The 20,579-nt window shown below is 41.2% G+C and overlaps 1 protein-coding gene across 5 annotated transcripts in view; it reads right to left on the reverse strand.

The window, feature by feature from the left end:
* Positions 1-20,351, reverse strand: part of shank3b (SH3 and multiple ankyrin repeat domains 3b) — a 45,632-nt gene extending 25,281 nt beyond the window's left edge. The window contains exons 1-2 of one of the 5 annotated variants that reach the window (XM_056368266.1): positions 19,975-20,349; positions 10,938-11,419 (exon numbers count right to left, since the gene is read on the reverse strand). The gene's annotated coding sequence lies outside the window, so the exon portion shown is untranslated. Of the gene's footprint in view, positions 1-10,937; positions 11,420-19,974 lie in introns of all 5 variants that reach the window. The other 4 variants (XM_056368265.1, XM_056368262.1, XM_056368263.1 and 1 more) reach the window with 4 other exon arrangements.
* Positions 20,352-20,579: the final 228 nt, after the last annotated feature.

Genomic DNA, 20,579 nt, shown 5'->3' on the forward strand with positions numbered 1-20,579 from the left:
CTTCATCTCTCCATCAGTGCTGAACATGTCAGAGCGGAAATTTCTTCTTTTTACTGCCTTTAAATGGATCCAACTGCTTCAGTTACTTTACAAATTAAGATTTTTGAATCCAAAATCTCCATCTGGGTTATTGATTAATCGATTAGTCGAACGACAGAAAAATTATCTGCAACTGTTTTGATGATTAATTTATTGTATCAGAAATTTTAAGTACAAACATTTTGTTGAACTCGTTGTTGTCGTCTGTGCACGTTGTGCTAATTTATTATTGTATTTACTGTTTGTGAGTTACAATGATGTTGTTTTATACGGAAGCAGAGAAATGCAATACTCGCAAATATTTTTTTATCCCTTTATCTCAAGATAACAAGATATCATCAGGAGAGAGGCGCCGAGATAACGAGATAATTACCCCGTTATCTCGAGATAACAAAGCTTGTTTTCTCGTTGTAATTACCTTGTTAATCAGATGCAGATGGAAACTGAAAATGTCAGGACGACGCACTGATCAACGCATCAGAGAATATTTTAATCAAGGGCAGAAATCTTTTCTTACAAGATCAGACCTCGTCAGCTAACGAGTTACTAAGGACTGTTGCTAAGGAGGAGAGTTACTGTGACTTAGTGTATGAGGTCCAGTCAAAATCGTTTCCTCCTGATAATATCTTGTTATCTAGGTATAAATTATTTTTATCACTATTATTATTATCATTATTAAAATAGTGAAACAATATAAATATCTGCAGATTTCAGCCACTGAAATGAGAAGATGAGAAGATAAATCACTGTAAACTGAATTTTTCTTTTCCTTTGGCGCCACCACGGGGTCATGACATTCCCATCATCCTCAGCTGTACGCCATGTTTAGCACCAAGTTGCGCTCATGACATATTCAACTGAAATCATGAGTTTAAATTAAGTCTCAATTAAAACTGGGAAAGTTTTTTTCCGGCCTCCGACACTTACTAATACGTTAGCGCCAAAATGATGATGCTTCGTATCAAACAAACAGGATCGTTCAGTGTAATTAAAGCCACAGTCAACAGATATAGTTTTATATTGTCAATGCACAGTATTTGTATTTATTGTCCTATCTCCTGAACTTTTATATTTTTTATAATGTAAAGCACTTTGTGATTTTTTTTATCTGTGTAAGGTGCTATATAAATACATCTTTACTTATTTGTAAAGGTCTGGAGTTTAGTAGGAGCATGGTAAAGGTTAAAAACTAAACTTTTAACTGCAGCTTTTCTCCATCTTATAATTTGACATTATTTTGTTTTGGCTGAAACACGTCTCGGAAACTGTGTCTGTTTATTACAATAACATTAACAGCTGTATGAGACATTAGCGTGAATCTCACAGCCTCCCACAGACACTTCTCACAGCCGCAGACATTTCTGCATTTTAAAATCCAGGTCTAAGTGAAAACAGTAATAAAGGCTGCAGACCAGAACGTTACACAGACATGTTAATGTAATTAAGTCCAGACATCTTCTCTGCTGGATCCCTCTCTGACGGTGGGACGACATCTTATTCAGATTGTCGGCTGACTCTGGTCTGACCTCCACCTTCTGCAGCGCTAATAATGGCCTCGGGATGTTACATCACTTCCTGTTTTTCACCCTCAGCTCCATGTCCACACACACACTCACACAGGGAAATATCACACTGTTTCAGAAAATAGTTGAATCACCACTTTTGAATCAAGGCCTGTCTGAAAAAACGTGAGGGTTTCACTATTATATCATATATTATATTTAATATTTAAAAACTGAGTTTCCAGAGGAAACTGTTTCATCAGTAATGTTTGGTAGTAATTGATCATTTTTAAGTTTTGCTTCAAAAATATAAAAATTGCTGGACTATTTGGTAACATGACAGGATTTTACTGAATTAGCCAAAATGCTAATTTTAATAACCATTCCTTATTTCCCTTAAAATGATTTAGTTGCTACATGAAAATTGTTAACAAATGCATTTGGCATTTTGGGAATTATAGTTATTGTTTCTCTTGCTGAGTGTGAGATGTGAAAACGGATGCAGATCTGCTAGTGTTAGCATTTAGCGCAAAGCACTACTGTTCCTAGGTACAGCCTTACAGAGCCGCGTCTGGGCCGATTCTGGCTGTTATCCGGCAGTGTCGGCTGACAGAAGGACGGATTATCTGTGTGTGCACTAAAAGTGGCCCAGACAGTCATGGTGTATAAGTATTCACCAGAATAATTTTGCTATCTGGCTGGTCAGGAAACTTTTTCTTTCAATGTTGATTAATCTGCTGATATTTTTTTTTATTAATTGGTTAATTTTTTTAGTCTATGAAAGATTAAAAAAATGTCAAGAAAATTGGCTGAGCTGAAAATGACAATTTCCAATGTGTTGTTTTGTTTGACCCAAAGTCCAAAAAACCCCAAATATTCAGTTTATAATTCTAAATAAAAACCAAGAGAAGCAGAAAATTTCCTTCTTGAGATTTTGAAATCTGCAAATACGTCGTTTTTTTCACTGTTTTTGCTTGAAAATGACTTAAATGACTAATCGATTATCAAAATACTTGTTTTTTTTAAAATAATTATCAAAATAATTTTTCTGTTGATCTCAGAATTGATTAATTGATTAATCGACTAATCGTTCCGGCTCTATTTGCTGCCAGATTCAGTTTGGAGGACTGAAAGTCACTGAAAGTAATGTTAGTGCCGTAGCATATTATTCTGAGATACAAGTGTTGCCTTCACTGACACATTATTATAAACTGTATTGTGTTATTTGAAAAAGTCAGATGTAATTTTCATGCGGTCCCTTCATCACTGATACCATCTATACTACTGCTGATGTTACTCTCCGTTCAATACAAGACCTTATTATGTGTTTAATTATCGTTTGTGTTAATCATCATTGGTGCTAATTAGCAGTTGATTACCATTCATGCCAATAAAGCAGAGCAGAGCTGAAGTCAGGACTTAATGGCTGCTTCCATTACAGCTGAAGATAAAAGAGAGACAGACAGCGAGAGGAGGATGAGTTGTGAGTTGTCATAGAAACTGGAATAGCAGGGAATCCTGTGCTAACCTCACTGTGTCACTCTGTGTGTGTGTGTGTGTGTGTGTTTTAAAAAAAGCCCCTTGATCTACATCCTCACTGTTGCTATGGCAACGCTGTTGAACAATTTTCGCAGTTCCCGTTTAAAACTACCGACCTACCTGCTGACTCTCTCTCTCTCTCTCTCTCTCTCTCTCTCTTTTTCTGTCTGTCTTTCTTTCAACCTCGCTCAGCCCTCGCTGTCTTCCTGTACATCCACACTGTACCACTCACACATCTGGAACCACCTGGCGGCTTTACGATCAGTGGTTAAAAAAAAAAAGAAAAAAGGAAAAAGAAAAGAAGCATTGATCAGTTATTGATTTCCAATAGAAGATCAGTACAAAGTGACAGGAGGAAGAGCAGATGGGCTGCAGTCTGAGTTCAGAGACAGTTGGAGGGCGTCTCAGATGTTTGAAGAGGATTTTGTCTGCAGAGCTGCACTGAATCAGGATCAGCAGGAACCACTCACGTTTAAAGGACTAGACCACTGGTTTTTATTTTGGCATGTTTCAGTCTCTCCTTACAAGGAAGCTTCATTTCTCACAAGTGAGAATCCATCATACCAGGCTCCAAGCTTGTGACTGAACAAAAGTGGTTTGGACAAATCACCCACAGGTTTCTGCAGAGCGGTGTTGAAGCTCAGAGCGAGCTGATCCGACGTTGCAATCTTGGCAGTTTCTGACTCCGCCCCTAACTCTCAGCTAATCCAAAAATGGACATTTAATTTAATTTTCTACCTTGTATTCCAGCTCTAACTCTAATGACTATAATTAACTATAACTATGAACTACAATAATTATTCAATATCAATAAAAATAGCAAGTGCATGAGACATATAATGCGTGATATATGACAATAACTTAAATACCTCTGGGTTATTGACTGTTGGTCGGACAAAAACTGAAAACTGAAGGCAACATCTTGTTCTCTGAACAATTGTAAACAGCAGTTTTCCACGACTTTGTAACATTTGCAGACAAAATGATTCATCAGTTAATAAAGAAAATAATGAGCAGATTATTAGATCGTGAATATAATTATTAGTTGCAGCCCAATGTTCATATACAACCAACTTACAAAAGCAAATATGTTTTGTAGGAAGTGTAATACCATCCAGATTTTTTATTTACTTTTTCTTTCAATCAATATAAAAATAACAAAAAAAAATTAAATATTAACAACAACAGGATCATGTGGTTGTTTTTTTTTTCTGCATTTAAATATGTCTACTCTCAATTCTCAGATGTCTGATTGCCCTTGAAGGCACCAACTGGGAGAGTTTTCTAAACTGTCCCTGCTCTCAGCTGCATTAACCCGCAACGATAATTTAATTTCAAATCACATTTAATTTTCACAGCCACTGACTGTAACCAGGCACACAGAGAGAAGCAGGTCACTGAACTGAATCACTTCCTTTTCGTTTTACTACAGTAAAAGCCCGGTAATTGCGGCGATATTTAACGCTAACATTTCACCTTGTGGAGGAATCCTCGACATGTCAATCTCTGAAATGTCACTTTCAAAGAAATCACAGACTCATTCATTTCTTTTTCCACCACCATTCACTGCCTTTCAGGGTCACGGCCGGCTGCTGAGTATCCCAGCATGCACTGGGCGGAGGCCACAGATGTAACACCTGTAAACACTTCCATATTAACACCTTTTCTGTGGCTCTCAGCCCAAATGTCTTTTTGTTTTAACTCGACTGTGTTTGTTTCATGTTGAGTAATTCTGTCTCATTAACTCCCAGAATGTGAACTGTTATAACTGATTAATTATTTAATATACAATATGTAAGAGCACAGTTATTTCAGTCAGTGTTTCCTCTAAAGAGTCACAATATAAATCTGAGACAAAGACAAAACATTCATCCACTACACAAAATTAGACTCTTCACGTCTTTGTTTTGTCGACTTTACACCAAAAAAAAGAAAAATTGCTTCTATGTTTTTATAATAAAGCTGCGATGGAAACGCGAGTATTGTCTTGTTCTCTTACGGGAAAACAAGAAGCTTTTTACATCTTCAGGCCTTTAACAAGTAAAAAGGTAAATAATTCAACACTTTGCGGTCATGAGGTAAAAAGGTTCATAAGGCTTTAGTGGGTTATCGACGCAATGGCTGTTAAAACAGATTCAATTCTGAATGCGATGAAACGCAAGGTGCTGCGTTTACCAATCAAATACATGCGGGCACAGCTACTTACACAGATGTTGTATTTCTACCATTAACCTCGGGATTGATGCAATGGAGGAGAACATGACAGTTTCAAGACAAACCGAACCTTCATGAAGGAGGAGTTACTGCATTAGTTTTACCTCGGTGTTCCTAATAAACTGGAACCTGAGTATAACTGAGTTGCATAATCAGTTATATTATTATCTTTATTTTGAACTGTTAAACTTTTTACGACTGGTTGGAATTTTTAATCAGCTGTTTGTTTGTTCTCCAGAAACAAGGCTGAGAGCTGAATCACTGAGCTTTTTCATTATCGTACATTTGTTCTTTGAGGGTTCACGAACTCTCTGTTTCGTCCAACTCCAACAGTAAACACTGAGCCCAAACAACAGAGACGAAGGTCATGTAATATAACTGTACTCTAACTATTAAAACAATACAGTCTGTGTAAACGTCCAGCTGACACGTCTCTGTACGCTTCCTGCCTCCAGCGCTGCCTCTGTAATCAGTCGTCGGGGTTTGATTTCCTGCCTCCTTCACTTCAGAAAACACTTGAGATCCACCCGAGGCCGTGAATCACCTTCCTGTCATTTAAAACCCCCGAAACAAAACCTTTCCTGGGGAAGTCCAGCAACACGAATCTCCAACTTATCTCTGAGTAATGCTAATATTTTCTCTGTCCTTAATGAACCTGACGAGCGACGAGGTTCATCGCCCAGAATCCCCCGCTGTGCCTTTAACAACACTGTAAACCTGACGAAGCACTTCTGAACCTGTCGGAGGTTTTCCCCTCTTGTGTGGGTTTCGTTTAATCTTCACCTGTTCGGAGGTGAGACACTTTCTCTACTTGTAACAAAACAAACCACAGCCACCTTTTTTTTTTTATTTTAGGGCTTTTCATGCATCAGTGCCACGAATCAAAGCTCATTAAATCTGAGCTTTTCACTGCTGTTTGATGGATTAACCTTCAAAATGAATGTAAAGACAAAAGGCAAGCCAAGTCTCTGACAGCTGTTCAAACGTAAACCTGACACGCTGTTGTCAAAGAGCTCCATTACTCAGGAGTTTCTATATCATGACTCTCGTCCTTTACAGTCAATCACAGAGAAAAAAACACAGATGATTTTAGTCGAACCACTGTCCTGCAGCTTCAAATTAGGTTTAGAAATTCCTAATTTGCAACAGCATGAAAGTTTTTGAAGAAAATGTAACAGCATTACGAAGTGAGAGAAGCTAAAGCAAAAGCCTTGTTTAATTATCCTGTAGAAAATATTAGTGACTCACAGTTTGAAGCACTTCTACAGCTTGGATCGGGTTAAATCATCAGCAACAAACATTAACCACAAACAAAATATGCGGTCAAACTCAAAGGTGCAAGCTCGTGTGGAAAGAGCGACGCACAGCCTCCTCTCTTCTGATTGGCTCACCGACCTGTTGTCACCAGAGCTCCAGAGAGAAGCCTGAGAGAGGAGATGTAAAACTACACTGAGATGGTTTTTATATCTTCTGATGGATCAACACTTCAAAATAAAACACAGGAGAAGAGGAAAATATGGAGCTTTAAATAATTAAAACTAAATAATCATCCAGGAGAGTCCATCTAATATATGAAGGAGGACAGACCTTTAGTAGCCTGAGAGGCAAAACCCAGGTGACACAGTTCAAAAGGCGCTGGAGTAGAGTAGAAATTCCCCCTTTGTCACATCATGGTTGTTTCACTGTCTTTTCATAAGTGTTTATCTTCTTCTTTCAACCATTTGTGGGCTCATTCTCTCTTTCTCCGTCTCTCTTCTCATCTTTTTCTTTGCTGCCTTCCTCTCCTCATTCCTCTCTTCTTCCTCACTTCATTTCTCTGAATCCACTCACTTCTCCTCACGCAGTTCAAACTACTTTCACACCTCAGTAATCAAAACATTTCTGCTGGTAGCAATCATATCATATTTTCCCTGGAAAATGTCTCTAGTTATCTTTATGCTCGCTGCTGTAAATGTGAATGGGTCCTCCAGGTAACACTCAGTGGGAGCGGAGGCAGCTTTTTTTGTGTGGCTCACAGCGGTGGTTTTCCTCCATTCTTCTTCTTTGCAGAAATCTCTGTTATGTAACGTCTCCTCGGGTCGGTCCTCAGGTTTCCTCCAGGACTGATCTGATCCAGGATGTTCAGCGCTGGTCCGGTTTTGGCTCCAGATCATTGTCTTGTGGAAAAAGGTGAAATTCTTCTTCGATTAGAGCAGCGAGCGGCTTCGTCCTGAAATAACTTGGGGTCACCGTTCGATCATTTCCCGTTTTTGTCCTGAGCAGAGCCGCTCGTCCTCCCACACAGCCTGCACAACACTGCAGCTACGTTTATCTGCAAATAAGACTCAAGCTCAAACGGCCGTGGTTTCACCAAACTAGAGGACGATCGCCCACATGGCTCTGAGGGACTGGGGGAAGTAGTTTCAGCTTTAAATCACATTAATGATTCAGTTGTAATTGGATAAAATTCAAATATCTCTTGATATAAAGAATGTTTTAACCGATAAAAGACCCCTCAAATAACATCTGAACCATACCAAGGCCAAAGTGCTCAATCAACAATTTAAAGAAATAAATTGAGCATTTTCTAAACCTTCGTCTGAGCAGTGAGTGTCCTGTCATTGGGGAGGGCTTCAGCATTTCATCAAAGTCAAATCCAGCCCTGAATCCACTCATCAAATCTTATTAGGTTTCCCTTTCAACATCAGCAAATTACTGAGACTAAAACAACAACAACTCGGGAATGTCTAAAAGCCGTTTGGCGGGAAAACGAGATGTGTGACCAGAAACTGGATCCATAATGGACCCAGCTGTCGGACCCCATTCCTACCAGTCAACGAACAAATGTTTAAAATAAAAACTTCCAGTTTAAAAGTAAGATTTGCTTAAAAACTTTGAAAACAGTGATTTCAATAATAGAAAAAAATCATCTCTAAAGGTCAACTTACTCGCTTGTTTCATGAGCCTTCAACCACATCTGGTCTTCATTGGAGGATTCCACTAAATTGTAATGAAGATAATATGAAAACAGCTGAGTGAACTTTTTCCCCCAGAGGAAGACCATAAGGTACTGTTGAAAGCTCTGGAAAAAAATTTGTAAGTAGACCTTGAGAGATGATTTTTATCTTTTTATTTTTATGTTTCTGGTCGAATTCAGTTCTTGACTTCAAAAATTCCACGGGCCATTTAGAAGAATGGGAGAGGTTATAATAAATACTCTGTACAAACTACTTTCAGTTAGTTACTGCATGTGAACAGTTTACGTTTAAAGAAATGTTCAGAAAAGTACAATATTTTTTAACTATAACTTTTCTTGACAATAGAAAAACAGATGAAAAAGCCCAGACCTCGCTCCACAGCCCTCCTTCATAATTCAGAGACACTGTTGGTTTGTAGCGAGGAGAGCGTCAATGATCACAGTCTGAACGTCGTACTCGAGAGGTGATCAGAGGGAAAAACCAGCTTCACCTCATGAAATGCAAATTCTGTGTTTTATGCAGTAGACAGTAGAGAGAGAGAGAGAGAGAGAGAGAGAGAGAGAGAGAGAGAGAGAGAGAGAGAGAGAGAGGCCCTAGCGAAGGAAGAGGAAGAAAGAGGAGGAACGATATGATGTTTGACGGTCGGGGAATGGAAACGATTTTCATGTTTACATTTACAAGTATTAATGTCGTCTGACCCCTTGAAACAGTTGTATGTCGACAAAGTTTGTAATGGTTAAAAAAATATCGTTTTAGGTTTGAATAATGTATATGAAACATTCATATTTATTTTGTTTTAAAGCAGTTTCGTATAATTAAACCCTAACTCACATATATCTTCAGAAAAATTAGAGTGTCCTCGTTGTAATTACGACCTGGGTGTTGACGATAACACTATTGATGAGTCAGAAACTGGTTGATACAAGAAAATGAACGCAGCATTGTCGCTGCTTGAGGACGCCTCAGACTCATCTTGTAGCTTTACATTGACTGATGTAGCTAAAATTTTATTAGTTAGCGATTTACTTTGTCAAACTCTTTGTCATCGTAAAGTTTAGCACGACAGCGTGTCAACGTTATTAGTTTTTGACGGATTTTGTCGAGACCTGAGATATTGTTCAAGTCTTCACCCACATGAATCAAGTGGACTCATGTTGTTCAGAAGGAGAGAATCCAAGGAGGTCAACCACCTTGAGCAGATACAAGATTTACCACCACTAACCCGGGTTCACTACAAAACAGACTACACCGTGTATCTTGGCGACGAGCGAGGGAAGACGAACTGTCGCGGAAAGCTTCAGAAACACTAAATATGTTGAGTCTTTACCTGTGTGAGCGTTTTCTGATCTGGTCATTTAGGCTCAAAAATGAGTTGGAGAAAGCTGATGAACTGGATTATATATATAAAAAAACAACTAAATCCGTAAGGTTTGGGAATGATTGTGGTCAGTGTCGGACAAAGGTCATAAGGTCTCCCACCTCTCCGCTCTCTACGATGCTGCTTCCACTTTTGCTTTACAGAGATAACTCTCACAGCCTCAAGACGGTATTTTCGGGTAAACATATGTCGTTTTAGGCATTTGAACGGACGACCACCGGTGACGAAGACCGTGAAAATTCGGCGGATGACTAGAGTCGTTAAGATTTCATCCACTGGCTGTCACGATTTTCATAGGAGCCAGACAGTGACGTAGCACTTCAGCTGCTTTCGCTGTGCAAACCGTGAGGAGAGGATGTGAGAGCTATTTAATGATGTTCCAGCTGAAATGATTCAAGGTCTCTGTGTTGTGGTGTGCATGTCAGCCAGCAAGGAGTCAATTGTACTCTTTAAAGACTGAGATATAAAAAGACTTCAGAGACCTTAAATATCCCTGGAACACATTGAGGGCCCAGATGAAGAGGTGGAGGAACCAACAGAACCTCGTCCCTAAATTAGACCATGAGCATAAAATGGATGAGCTTACAGTATTATTGTCTGGAAGCTTAAAGGACCATACTGATGTTTTTTCAGGTTAAATACATCGCTTTAAAGGTCCCATATTTTATAAAGATAGATGCCCATGTGTTCTTTAATTATAAAGCAAGTCTTGGTTCTATATTATTGGTTCACCGACCTGTTGTTACTAGAGCTCCAGAGAGAAGCCTGAGAGAGGAGATGTAAAACTACACTGAGACGGTTTTTGGTTCTTAAAACCACAAATATATCTTCTCATGGATCAACACACAGGAAAAGTGTAAAACATTGGGACCTTTAATTAAAGGCTTTTTCCCGTTGTCTCCACTTGTCTTAGCCAGGCCAGGCAGGAACGCCACTAATTTGCATGTGAGAGGTATTAAATGGATTGTAGGACAGCTGTTACATAATAAGGGCTTTATGCAATCTGAAATTTTTCTCTATTTTTGCTTCTAATTGCAAAATGTTTTCAACAGAGAGAAAACGTGTGCACATGAATGGAAAGATGAGAGTGTGAATAATCCGGGATTATGAGAACCAATGTTCCTGGGATGTTCTGAGCCTTAGTAATGTCAAAAAATTTAGGAACTAGTTTTAACTACTTTATACACAGTTAGCTAGTTTAGTCTAGTTTTTACCCGGGCTGGGCCCCATGTGCTCAGGATATGAATACAATATTAAACCATGACAATGATAAAACACACTGCAGTCACACCACACACTCAGGCCTACCTATCGTCAGCAGTCCCATCAAACTTTTCCAATGGCCTTTACTGTTTTCTACTGGTCTCTTCTGGTCTGTCTTGGCCTGGTTTGGTCCTGTCTAGATCGTTTAACTGGCTTACTGGTGTGGTACTGGCTTTAGCCTGGTTCTGGCTTCTGGTTTCTGGTTGTGGTCCAGCTTGAGGCGCCAGGTTCTAGTTTCTCTGGGTTGGGTTTCGATTGGTTGGGATCTCAGCAGAACGGATTCCGGAGGAGTTTTTTGGAGGATTGTTGTAATCCTGCGGTTGACGTCGGAGAACTTTCTGCAGTAGATGAAGTAGTTTCCGTAGATGTTGTAGTTCCTCTTGTACAATGAGCAGGATCCGGAGTGGTTGAAGTACTTCTACAGTAAACAGTTAAGTAGTTTATGTGGTGGTATTGTGTAGTATTCCTGCAGCAGAGTGAGAGGTCTCAGAGTTTCAGATTGTATTCTGGGAGCTGCCCTGCCCATCCTGTAGAGAGGGAGGAAAAGAGGGAGGAAGAGGAAGATAGGGGAGGAGGCGGGTGGGAGGTAAAGGAGAGGGAGGCCAGGATATGAAGGAAAGGGGGGGCGGGGGGGAGAGAAAAAAAAATACATGTCAGAAGAGGAGAAGAGTGGAGGGTATATACGGAGACGACGGAGCGTGCAGTGTTTTAGTTTAAACTGGGTCAGACACAGGTGCATTCTGTGGGGGCCATTTCAGGTTCAGTCTGTTACACAATACGAAGCTGTCGTATTGGTTTGCCTGGCAACTGAAGGAGCGGTAAACCTCGTTTATAACTGGTAGTATTATGTAAAGTTTTGAGTATCGATTTACTTTTCTGTGTCTATTCTCAGAGGGGAATAAAAAAGATGGTGGAGTGATGGTGGGAGCCCGGGCAGCAGACCAGGGGCTTCATTTATCAACAGCTACGGTAATTTCTACGCAGAGAATCAGTTTCTTTCTTATGTTTGATAATGTGCGCACATTCCCGACCAGATGTGCCACCAAATACCCAGATGTAGACAGATATAATCCTCAACTACAGACTCTACCGTCAGAAAGAAACTAAACTATCCTTCCTGTAGAGTAAATGATACCATTAATGTTTCTGTCGGGCTGTGTTCCCTCTTACATCCTGGGGGCAACATAATCATTATCTAGATTATGTTTAGAGATAACATTTTTTTTTTTTAAAATGACTCAAGTGTTACATTAACAGACGCAGCGTCACCAAGAGGAAGTTCGGATGAATGGAGGACGTAGAAAGTTCAGGACAGTCAGACCAGAGACCAGAGTTCACATCCTGTCTGTGGTTTAGGCAACAACGGCTCTTTGGTTTAGGTCGGTGAAAGAAGGTGGTTGAGTCTGAAGTTACTGTGAACTGTGTTAAAACAGAACCAAGAGCTGCAAGCCTGAACAGAACCATAAAACACCCAGATAGCAAAATAAATCCTGACCCAGAATACGCCCGGCATGACTGTCAGATGCTACAATCACATCTGGGCCAATTCACACAAAAATCTTGCAGCTGTCAGTCAATACTGGAGGATAAAAGCCGGACTCTGCCCAGATGTGGAAGTATATGGGCCTAGGACCAAGGCATATGTTGGGCCAGAGGTTTAATTTTGCTATCTATGCCAAAAGTTAAAGGTCTCATATTGTAATAAAGGTCTGTGTCCATGTGTAGTGTGATTATAGATCAGCTCTAGCTTATATATTAATACTGTGAAAGTATCAAAGCCTCAGTCCACAGAGAAATGCACACAGCCTGTATTCAGAAACTGAGCCTTAAAACAAGCCGTCAGGACTTCTGGAATTTTGTGATGTCACAACAAAGCAGTCACCAAGCCCCGCCCACCTGGACCCACCATCCAACCTTGGACCAAGGATTTGGTTTCTCTGATTACTCTGCTCACTCTGTTCACCTGAAATCTGCCATTTTTTGATTGGATCACTCAGAAAACAGTGAGCCAATCAGAAGAGAGGCTCATAGCCGGCCCCAAATCACTGCTCACTGCAGAATAAACTACTGAGTTTGTTATCATTATTATTGTAGGAAACAGTGAATGAGTGATTTCACACACAGACCGCCTCTTAGTAACCAGCTGTTGACCTTAGCCTCTGCTGTTAGCTCACTAGGCTAGTGAGCCTGTAGCATACTGGTAACCAGCTGGTAGCCTGCTAATAGCTAACAGCCAGCTGGTGTGTGTGTGTGTGTGTGTGTGTGTGTGTGTGTGTGTGTAACCGGTATGTTTCCATGGCAACACAGACAGCAGGAGGACATGTCCAAAACAATTCAAAGACTTGACAAAGATTAGAAGCACTTCCCGTCACTCACACTTCCTGTTTCCAGTCTGGGTTGCCAAGGAAACGGATGTTTGGCAGGAAAAGGCTGAGAAGCTGGACAGCACTGATAAAACACACACACACACACACACACACACACACACACACACACACACACACGTAATGTGTGTTACAGATCCAGACTTTCTATAGATCCAGTTCAACTGACTCACGGAGGATGTCAAAAAACTAAAATGTGTTTCAACTGGATTTTACTTTTCCCCATCCATCAGTGGTTAGAGGTGCAAAGTACCCACATATTATTCTGCATTTAGAGTCAGGAGTGGGCGGCACTGACTAATTATCGCATCATTGTTTCAGTTTCAATATGTTGCTCTGTTCTGCAGCTGAAATGATTCGTTGATTCGAAGGTTGAAGTGTCGCCCCGGTCTCGGCTCACGTGCGCCCTGGAGCAGGTTTCCTTTTCCTCAAGGACATCTTTGTATTGTGACACGTCTCCCCGTCCCTACTGCTGAGAAGCCGCCTCCCCACGTCCTATAGCATGATGCCGCCCCGCCACCAGACTTCACTGTAGGGATGTTTGAACCAGGTGATGAGCAATACCTGGAGTTCTGCACAATGGGTTCGTTTTCTATCTCTTCAGACGAGATAGTTCTTTAAAGGCTGTTTGACAAACTCCAGAATATGAGTCATATGACTTTTACTTTAAGTAGCTTTTATATAGTGTCTCTGCCATAAAGGCCTGATTGATCATCCTTCCGGCAGCTTCTCCATTTCTTCAAAAGTACTTCAGAAACTCTGTTGGGACCTTTCTTGCCTGGTTACTCAGTCTCTAAGGCTGCTTTCACACCTGCGCTTTTTAGTCCGGTTAATCTGAACCCTAGTTCATTTTCTCCCTCGATACGATTCCCCTTCAATCGCACCCTTTCGAAGAGGTGGTCTCGGCCCGGTCGGCAACTCCATTCGACCCGACGAGCAGGTAAACTCTCTCAAGTTTGAGCTCGATGGTTCCCGTAACCTTCTTCCTGTGTTCACTTTCCTGCTCTAGTCAGACAATCTGACCAGTCAATGGATTGTTCTCACATGGTTTGTAATGATGCATTTTGGTTCACTTGATTTTTCCTTTGTGTGAAAGCGAACCGAGGGGAAAATGCTTCAAGTTAACAAGGTCATCAACTAAATCGGACCAGGGCAAACCGAATGAAGGTGTGAATACGCCCTGAGAAGAGTCCTGCTGGTTCCAAACCGCCTCCATTTTCCCTATTACTGAGGTTTATCCTGGGAACACTCAGAGCTTTAGAAATGGTTTAAACCTTTGCCCCTGATCTGTGTCTCGCCACAGTTATCACAGATGTCTACAGAGAAACCACTGGACTCGTAGGACCTTGTATACACAGGTGTGAGTCTTTTTAAACTACACAAGTGGGCTCCATTTAAATTCTAGACACATCTCAAGGATAATTAAAGCAAAGAAGATGCACCTGACTACAACTTGGGAGTGTCACAGTAAAGGATATGAATACTTTTGTAAATCGGAGATTTCAATTTGTTTAAAACATCTGTGGAGAGACCTAAAGACGGCAGTTCGCAGACACTTCACGTCAGTCTGACAGAGTCTGAGAGGATCTGCCAGAAAGAACGAGATAAATCGCCCAAATCCAGGTGTTCAGACTTGTAGAGATTTACCCAAGGAGGCTCAAAGCTGTAATTGCCAAACAGGCTTCAACAAAATATTGAATTAAGGGTCTGAATACTTCTGTAAATGAGAGATTTCAGTTTTATTAAACACATGTTTTCACTCCTATCATTATTGATTATTAAGTGTAAACTAATGAGAAAAACGGCAATTTAATCTATTTAAAATAAAAGTCTACAACACAATTAAGTGAAGGGGTCTGAACACTTGGTTAGGCTTTTAAATCGAGGTTAATAAAAAATTCTTCAATATTGATAATGACATTTGAACTTTTAGGATTTAAATTTAATCAAGTTGAAACATGTCAAACTAAGACTCTAAATCAATCGAGGTATAATATATTGAGAGATTATATTTGGAGAAATATGAGTAATGATTTTTACCTCTATTACATTTATCCTCATTCAGATCCAAATTGCATACTACCAGGTATAACTGGGGTCTAATTTCGGTGTCACACTGACCATTTAAATATAATTTTGAGTTTCTATCATGCAGTAAAGTTGAGAAAGCATCTGACTGCATTTGCATTCATCATGTATCCACACTTCGTTCTCATGTGTCTCCCAGAATCCAAAAATCCAGACACGACCCTCAGTACATTTCAGCTGCACAGTTGTGGTCAGATCACCGAAGATGCATTTCATTGTTAGGTGTGAACATGGCGTGTTAGAGAGTGTGTTTGTGTGTTTGTGTGTGTGTGTGTGTGTGTGTGTGTGTGTCCTGGATATGTAGCTCCCTTGGCCATTACCATGGTAACCAATGGCAGGATCTGATAATACACACAGTTTTTTCTCTCTTTCTGACACACACACTTTCTCTTGTCAAGTTTCTCACATCACTGGGAACCAAAAAAAAAAAAAAAAAAAAAGGGAAAGAAAAACTGAGGTGAAATCTGTTCAGTTCTCTCTTCACATTTGAAGAAGAAAATAAACCCGAAAGCTCTGGAAGCGCCCCCTAGAGGCTGAGAAGTTCATTACACCCAACGACATTTAAAGTTCCTCTCCAGACATGTTTTAAACTATATGTAAAAATACTCTGCTATGATTATTTAACATGGAAAACTGGGTCTGAAGCTCATCTACTCCTTCTTCCTCATTAGAAATCTGGATCAGGCCTTGAGCCCCGCCCACAACCTGCTTGCTCCAGGTGCACAGGTGAAAGAGCAGCGAGTGTCAAGCTGGTTAGAGGAGGAAACATCAGAGAGACTCAGCCACATGTTTGAGAAGATTTATCGGAACAGTAAGCTAGTTATTTGCTTATGTTGTTTGCTAGCTTGTAACTGGCAGCGGCTGACACGGTGTTAGCGCTTGTGCTAATGCTAACTCTGTCTCTGTGTACTTACAAGGTTTCAGGTTTATTTAGCCCCGACCGCCGTCCCTGCAAGGTTCCTTAAGTTTGTGAAGTATGAAACCCTGAATCTGTTTTTATGAGACTGTCATTGGTTCACTGCAGAAACACTCAGTCATGATGTTGATGATTATTTCAGTATGTCACATATAACAAGGTTTAACACTTGAACTTCATCTGAGGTAGTCTTCAAGTGTAAATACAACTTCCACTGATATATGACCAGCAGATGTTGAGATGCAGAGTCTAGTTCTGGACGTGACGATCTGGACCAATCAATCACAGCTACCATGAGGCAAGGGAACATTCTGGAGTCAATCTATATATACTGTGATTCAAAACATTCAATATGTTCGAATTGATCCAGTTCTCAATTTTCTGATTCTCTCAAAGACGGCTGTGATAACAGGTTCTCTAAGTTTACTCTGGAGATTTATTCGATCTATCAGCTCTTGTCTCATAAAAAATCTCTGCACTGTGGAGCAGCTTCTCTCTCCGTTCCCCCTCAGTGTTCAGCGCTGTCAAGATGATACGACCAAAACGCAGAAAATTTGTGTGTCAAGAGTTCAACAAGCTGAACTCAACATGAAAGATTTAGACAGATTTGCTTCACGCCGGCAAACAAATCTAAAAAAAAAAAAAAAAGAAGAAGCTGGTGTCAGTGGCCTTTAGAGCTGAAAGACGGTCGAAGTTACAGCAAGGAGGGAAAGGGGCGATGCTCAGGATAAGGCAATCAGAAGAACAGTCACATTTCATTTAAAGGGCCAGTATACCCAATACAAACTGCGTCAGAAACAACCTTTCCTAACACCTGTCCAACATCTGGGCTGCGTCCGACCATTTCTCTGCTTCTACTTTCTGAAACCTGAAGCGATCTGACGCTCCATTCACGCCATGAGGAAACAAGGATTTCTGTCACCTTTCACCATTACAGCACTATGAATGTGTCCCGGGAGAGACGCAGTTACCCGTCTTTAAACAATCTCTCTCTGACGGCGGGATTTTTCACTCCGCCCTGCAGCGAGGACGCTTGGAAACACTTTTTTATTTCCGACGCTGTTCGACGCGTCTTACGAACTACAGCTCAGTGCAGATGTTTTAGGAACTTAACATGTTTAGACTCTTCTCCATCAGCGACACCTTCAGTAGGTGTCTGAAGGGTCACAGGTTCATTCTGCAGCAGGACGACGAGCCGGAACAAGGAGTCCTGCAACAGATGGTTTGACCCTCACAGAACCGACATCATGGAGTCAGTCTGGGAGACAGAAGACACCGGGACAGCCTGAATCCACAACAGGTTCCCCTACAACCTACCTGCCAGGTACCTGAAGAACTGTGCAGGTGCACCAAGGAGAACTGGTGCTGGTTTAAAAGCAAAGGAAAGTCAAAGCAAATACTGATCTGATTTAGGTATTTAAAAACTGCTAAAGGCGTCACATTTGAACACGTCCTCACTTTACTGTTGGTGTCTAAAGCTTCTGCACAGCACTGTAGCCCTGACGGATGAATCGGCCCGTACGCTCGGGTGATGACTATCTGAGCATGACATGAAGGGAAAATGGTGGCTGCAGGTCTTCATGCTAGAATGAATCTGCACTGAGTTGGGACATGAGCGCAGCACTATGGTGAAATCCGGTTGACTGCGTTTTCACCCTTAAAACGCCATGGGTCCTCAGTAACCCCCAGGACTAAATTACATCCTGTCTAATTCTCTCATTTCACTTAATTCAGCACTGAACTCCCTGATTCTCTTATACAACGTTCTGGTGTCAAAATGTTAAATAAATTACGTATTTCTGTAAAAACTCTGGAGTATTTTTAGTACAACCTCGCCTCATTTGTTTGTATCCTTCCTCTGCAGCTCAACAAGGACGAACTGTCCACGGAAACACAAGAGGGAGTTTTATCCTGGATTTGTTTAATTTAAACAGGTGAAGACTCACATCAGCTCCAGATAAACTTTTGAAGGAATCAAGGACTGTTGGATTTTTGTCCCTTATCGCTTACACTCGAAGCACATCAGAGACAGATCTGCGAATGTCCAGCGTGAAGAGGAAGCGAACGATCACAGCGAGAAAAAAAAAAACCTTCACCTGGACACGTGACTGTGGTTTTTAAAGCAGACGTGAAAAAACTGTGAACCCACCGTTTAACTGCTTTTAAAAAAAAGAGAGAGAGAGAGAAAAAAAAAACACTCCCAGCTTTCGCTAACGCAGCAGTTTAACCTCTGACCATCAACGCAGAGGTAAAGTCACTCAGCCGAGGCTTAACGTGTTGCCGTGACAACCACGTGATGTTTGAAGTGTTTGATTGATTGATTTTTTTTTTTTTGGGCAGATCATCTCTTTAGATAGACGGTCTGAGATTACGGCCTACACACTCTCTGCTGTTCTTACATAACTAACACACAGAGGACGGTAAAGTGATGCTCGAGGAAACAGAAACAGGAAATAAAAAGATGAGAACGAGGGAGAGAGGGGGAGAAAGGAGGAAAACGAAAAAGAGAGGAAAAGAAAGGAAGAGAGGATAAAACTAATAAAAGGGGGGAAAAAAGCAAGGAGAGGAAGTGGCGAGCGAATAGGGGAAAAGGGGGGAAGGAAAGGAGGAAGAAACGAGGGAGAGGAGAAGAGAAGAAAGGAAACAGAGGAAATAAAGGAGAGAGGACAGGACATGAAGGAAAGGAAGAGAGGAGATGAAGAAAGGACAAAATGAATGAATGGAGAGACAGAGAATAAGAGATTTAGGGTAATCAAGGAAGGATCAAAGAGAGGAGAGGAAGTGAGGAGACTAGGAAAGGTGAGAAAGTGAAGACAGGCAGAGAGGAGGAATGAAAAAGAAGTAAATGAAGAGATGAAAGGAAGACAAGACAGGAGGCAAAGAAAGGAAGAGGAAAAGAGAGAGAGAAAAGAAAGGTAGAGAAGGGGAGAAGGAAAGGAAGTAAGGAGGAGAGGAAAAGGAATGGAAAAGACAGGAAAGGAAATAAAATGAAATAATCAAAACAGGAAGGAAAGGAAAGGAGGAGATAAGGCATGGGAAGGTGAGGAAAGGAGCCAAATGAGGGCAGGAGGGAGGGCAATAATGAGTGGAGGAAGGGAAAGGCAGGGATGAAAGAGGGGGAGGAAAAGAAAGAAAAGGAAGAGGGTGAAAACAGGAAGGAAAAGAAGAGAAGAGACGATACTAGGAAAGGAAAGCGAGAATAAAAGGAAAGGAAATAAAAAGGCAAGGATAGATAAGGAATGAAAAGGACACTGATGTGCACATGAGGAAAGGAAATGAGGAGTAAAGGAAAGTGGAGGAGAGAAAGGAAGAGAGGCGGCAAGAAAATTAGAGGAAAGGAAGATATGAGAGAAGGAATGTAAATGAATGAGGAGCGGAGAAAAGGAAAGGAAGTAAGGAGAGAAGTAAAAGGACACGAAGAGATGGAAGATGAAGAGCAAAGGAAGGAAGGAAAAGATGAAAGGAGGTAAAAAAAAAAGGTAAAGTATAATGAAAATTAAGTCACGACTTTTAAAGTTAGACCAGCAGCAAGTGACACACACACACACACACACACACACACACACACAGCTGCACATAGCAGCAAAAACAACATTAGTCAAACACACATGCATTCCCTTTAACACACACACTCAAACACACACACACACACACACACACACACTCTCAAACACAGAGCTGCAGAGAGACTCACCCAGAAGATCACCGACTCGTTCTCCATGATGATAAACTGAAAAGAAAAGGAAGGACTGATGGAGGGAGAGAGAGAGAGAGAGAGAGAGAGAGAGAGAGAGAGAGAGAGAGGAAGAGATGATGGAAGATGGGAAAAAAAAGAAGAGGAAGAAGAAGAAGAGGAGGAGGAGGAGGAGGAGGAGGTGTATCCGGAGACGAAAAGACAGAGGGAAGAAGAAGAGAGAGAGAGAGAGAGATGAAGAGAGATGAGGAGAGAGAGGGAGAGGCAGGATGAGTGGAAGGCTGGTCGGTTCAGCCCACACACTGCAAGCATGACACACACTCTGTGCATACGTGTGTGTGAGTGTGTGTGAGTGTGTGTGTGTGTGTGCGTGCGTGCACATGTGAGTGCGCACGTTGTCTCCCACTCCAATGCGTGGGTTAGAAAACACACCACTCTCTCTCACTCTCTCCCTTTCTCCCTCTCTTGCGAGCGAGAGAGAGGGAGCAAGAGAGAGAGAGAGAGGGGGTAAGCAGCGTGGGTGTGGAGGAGCGGCCCCGTCACCATGGCAACGATGCAATAGCAAAAAAAAAAAAAAAAAGGGGGGCTCAGCATCCAAGTGTCAG

The sequence above is a fragment of the Seriola aureovittata genome, chromosome 22 (genome assembly GCF_021018895.1).
Source record: "Seriola aureovittata isolate HTS-2021-v1 ecotype China chromosome 22, ASM2101889v1, whole genome shotgun sequence".
Taxonomy (NCBI): domain Eukaryota; kingdom Metazoa; phylum Chordata; class Actinopteri; order Carangiformes; family Carangidae; genus Seriola; species Seriola aureovittata.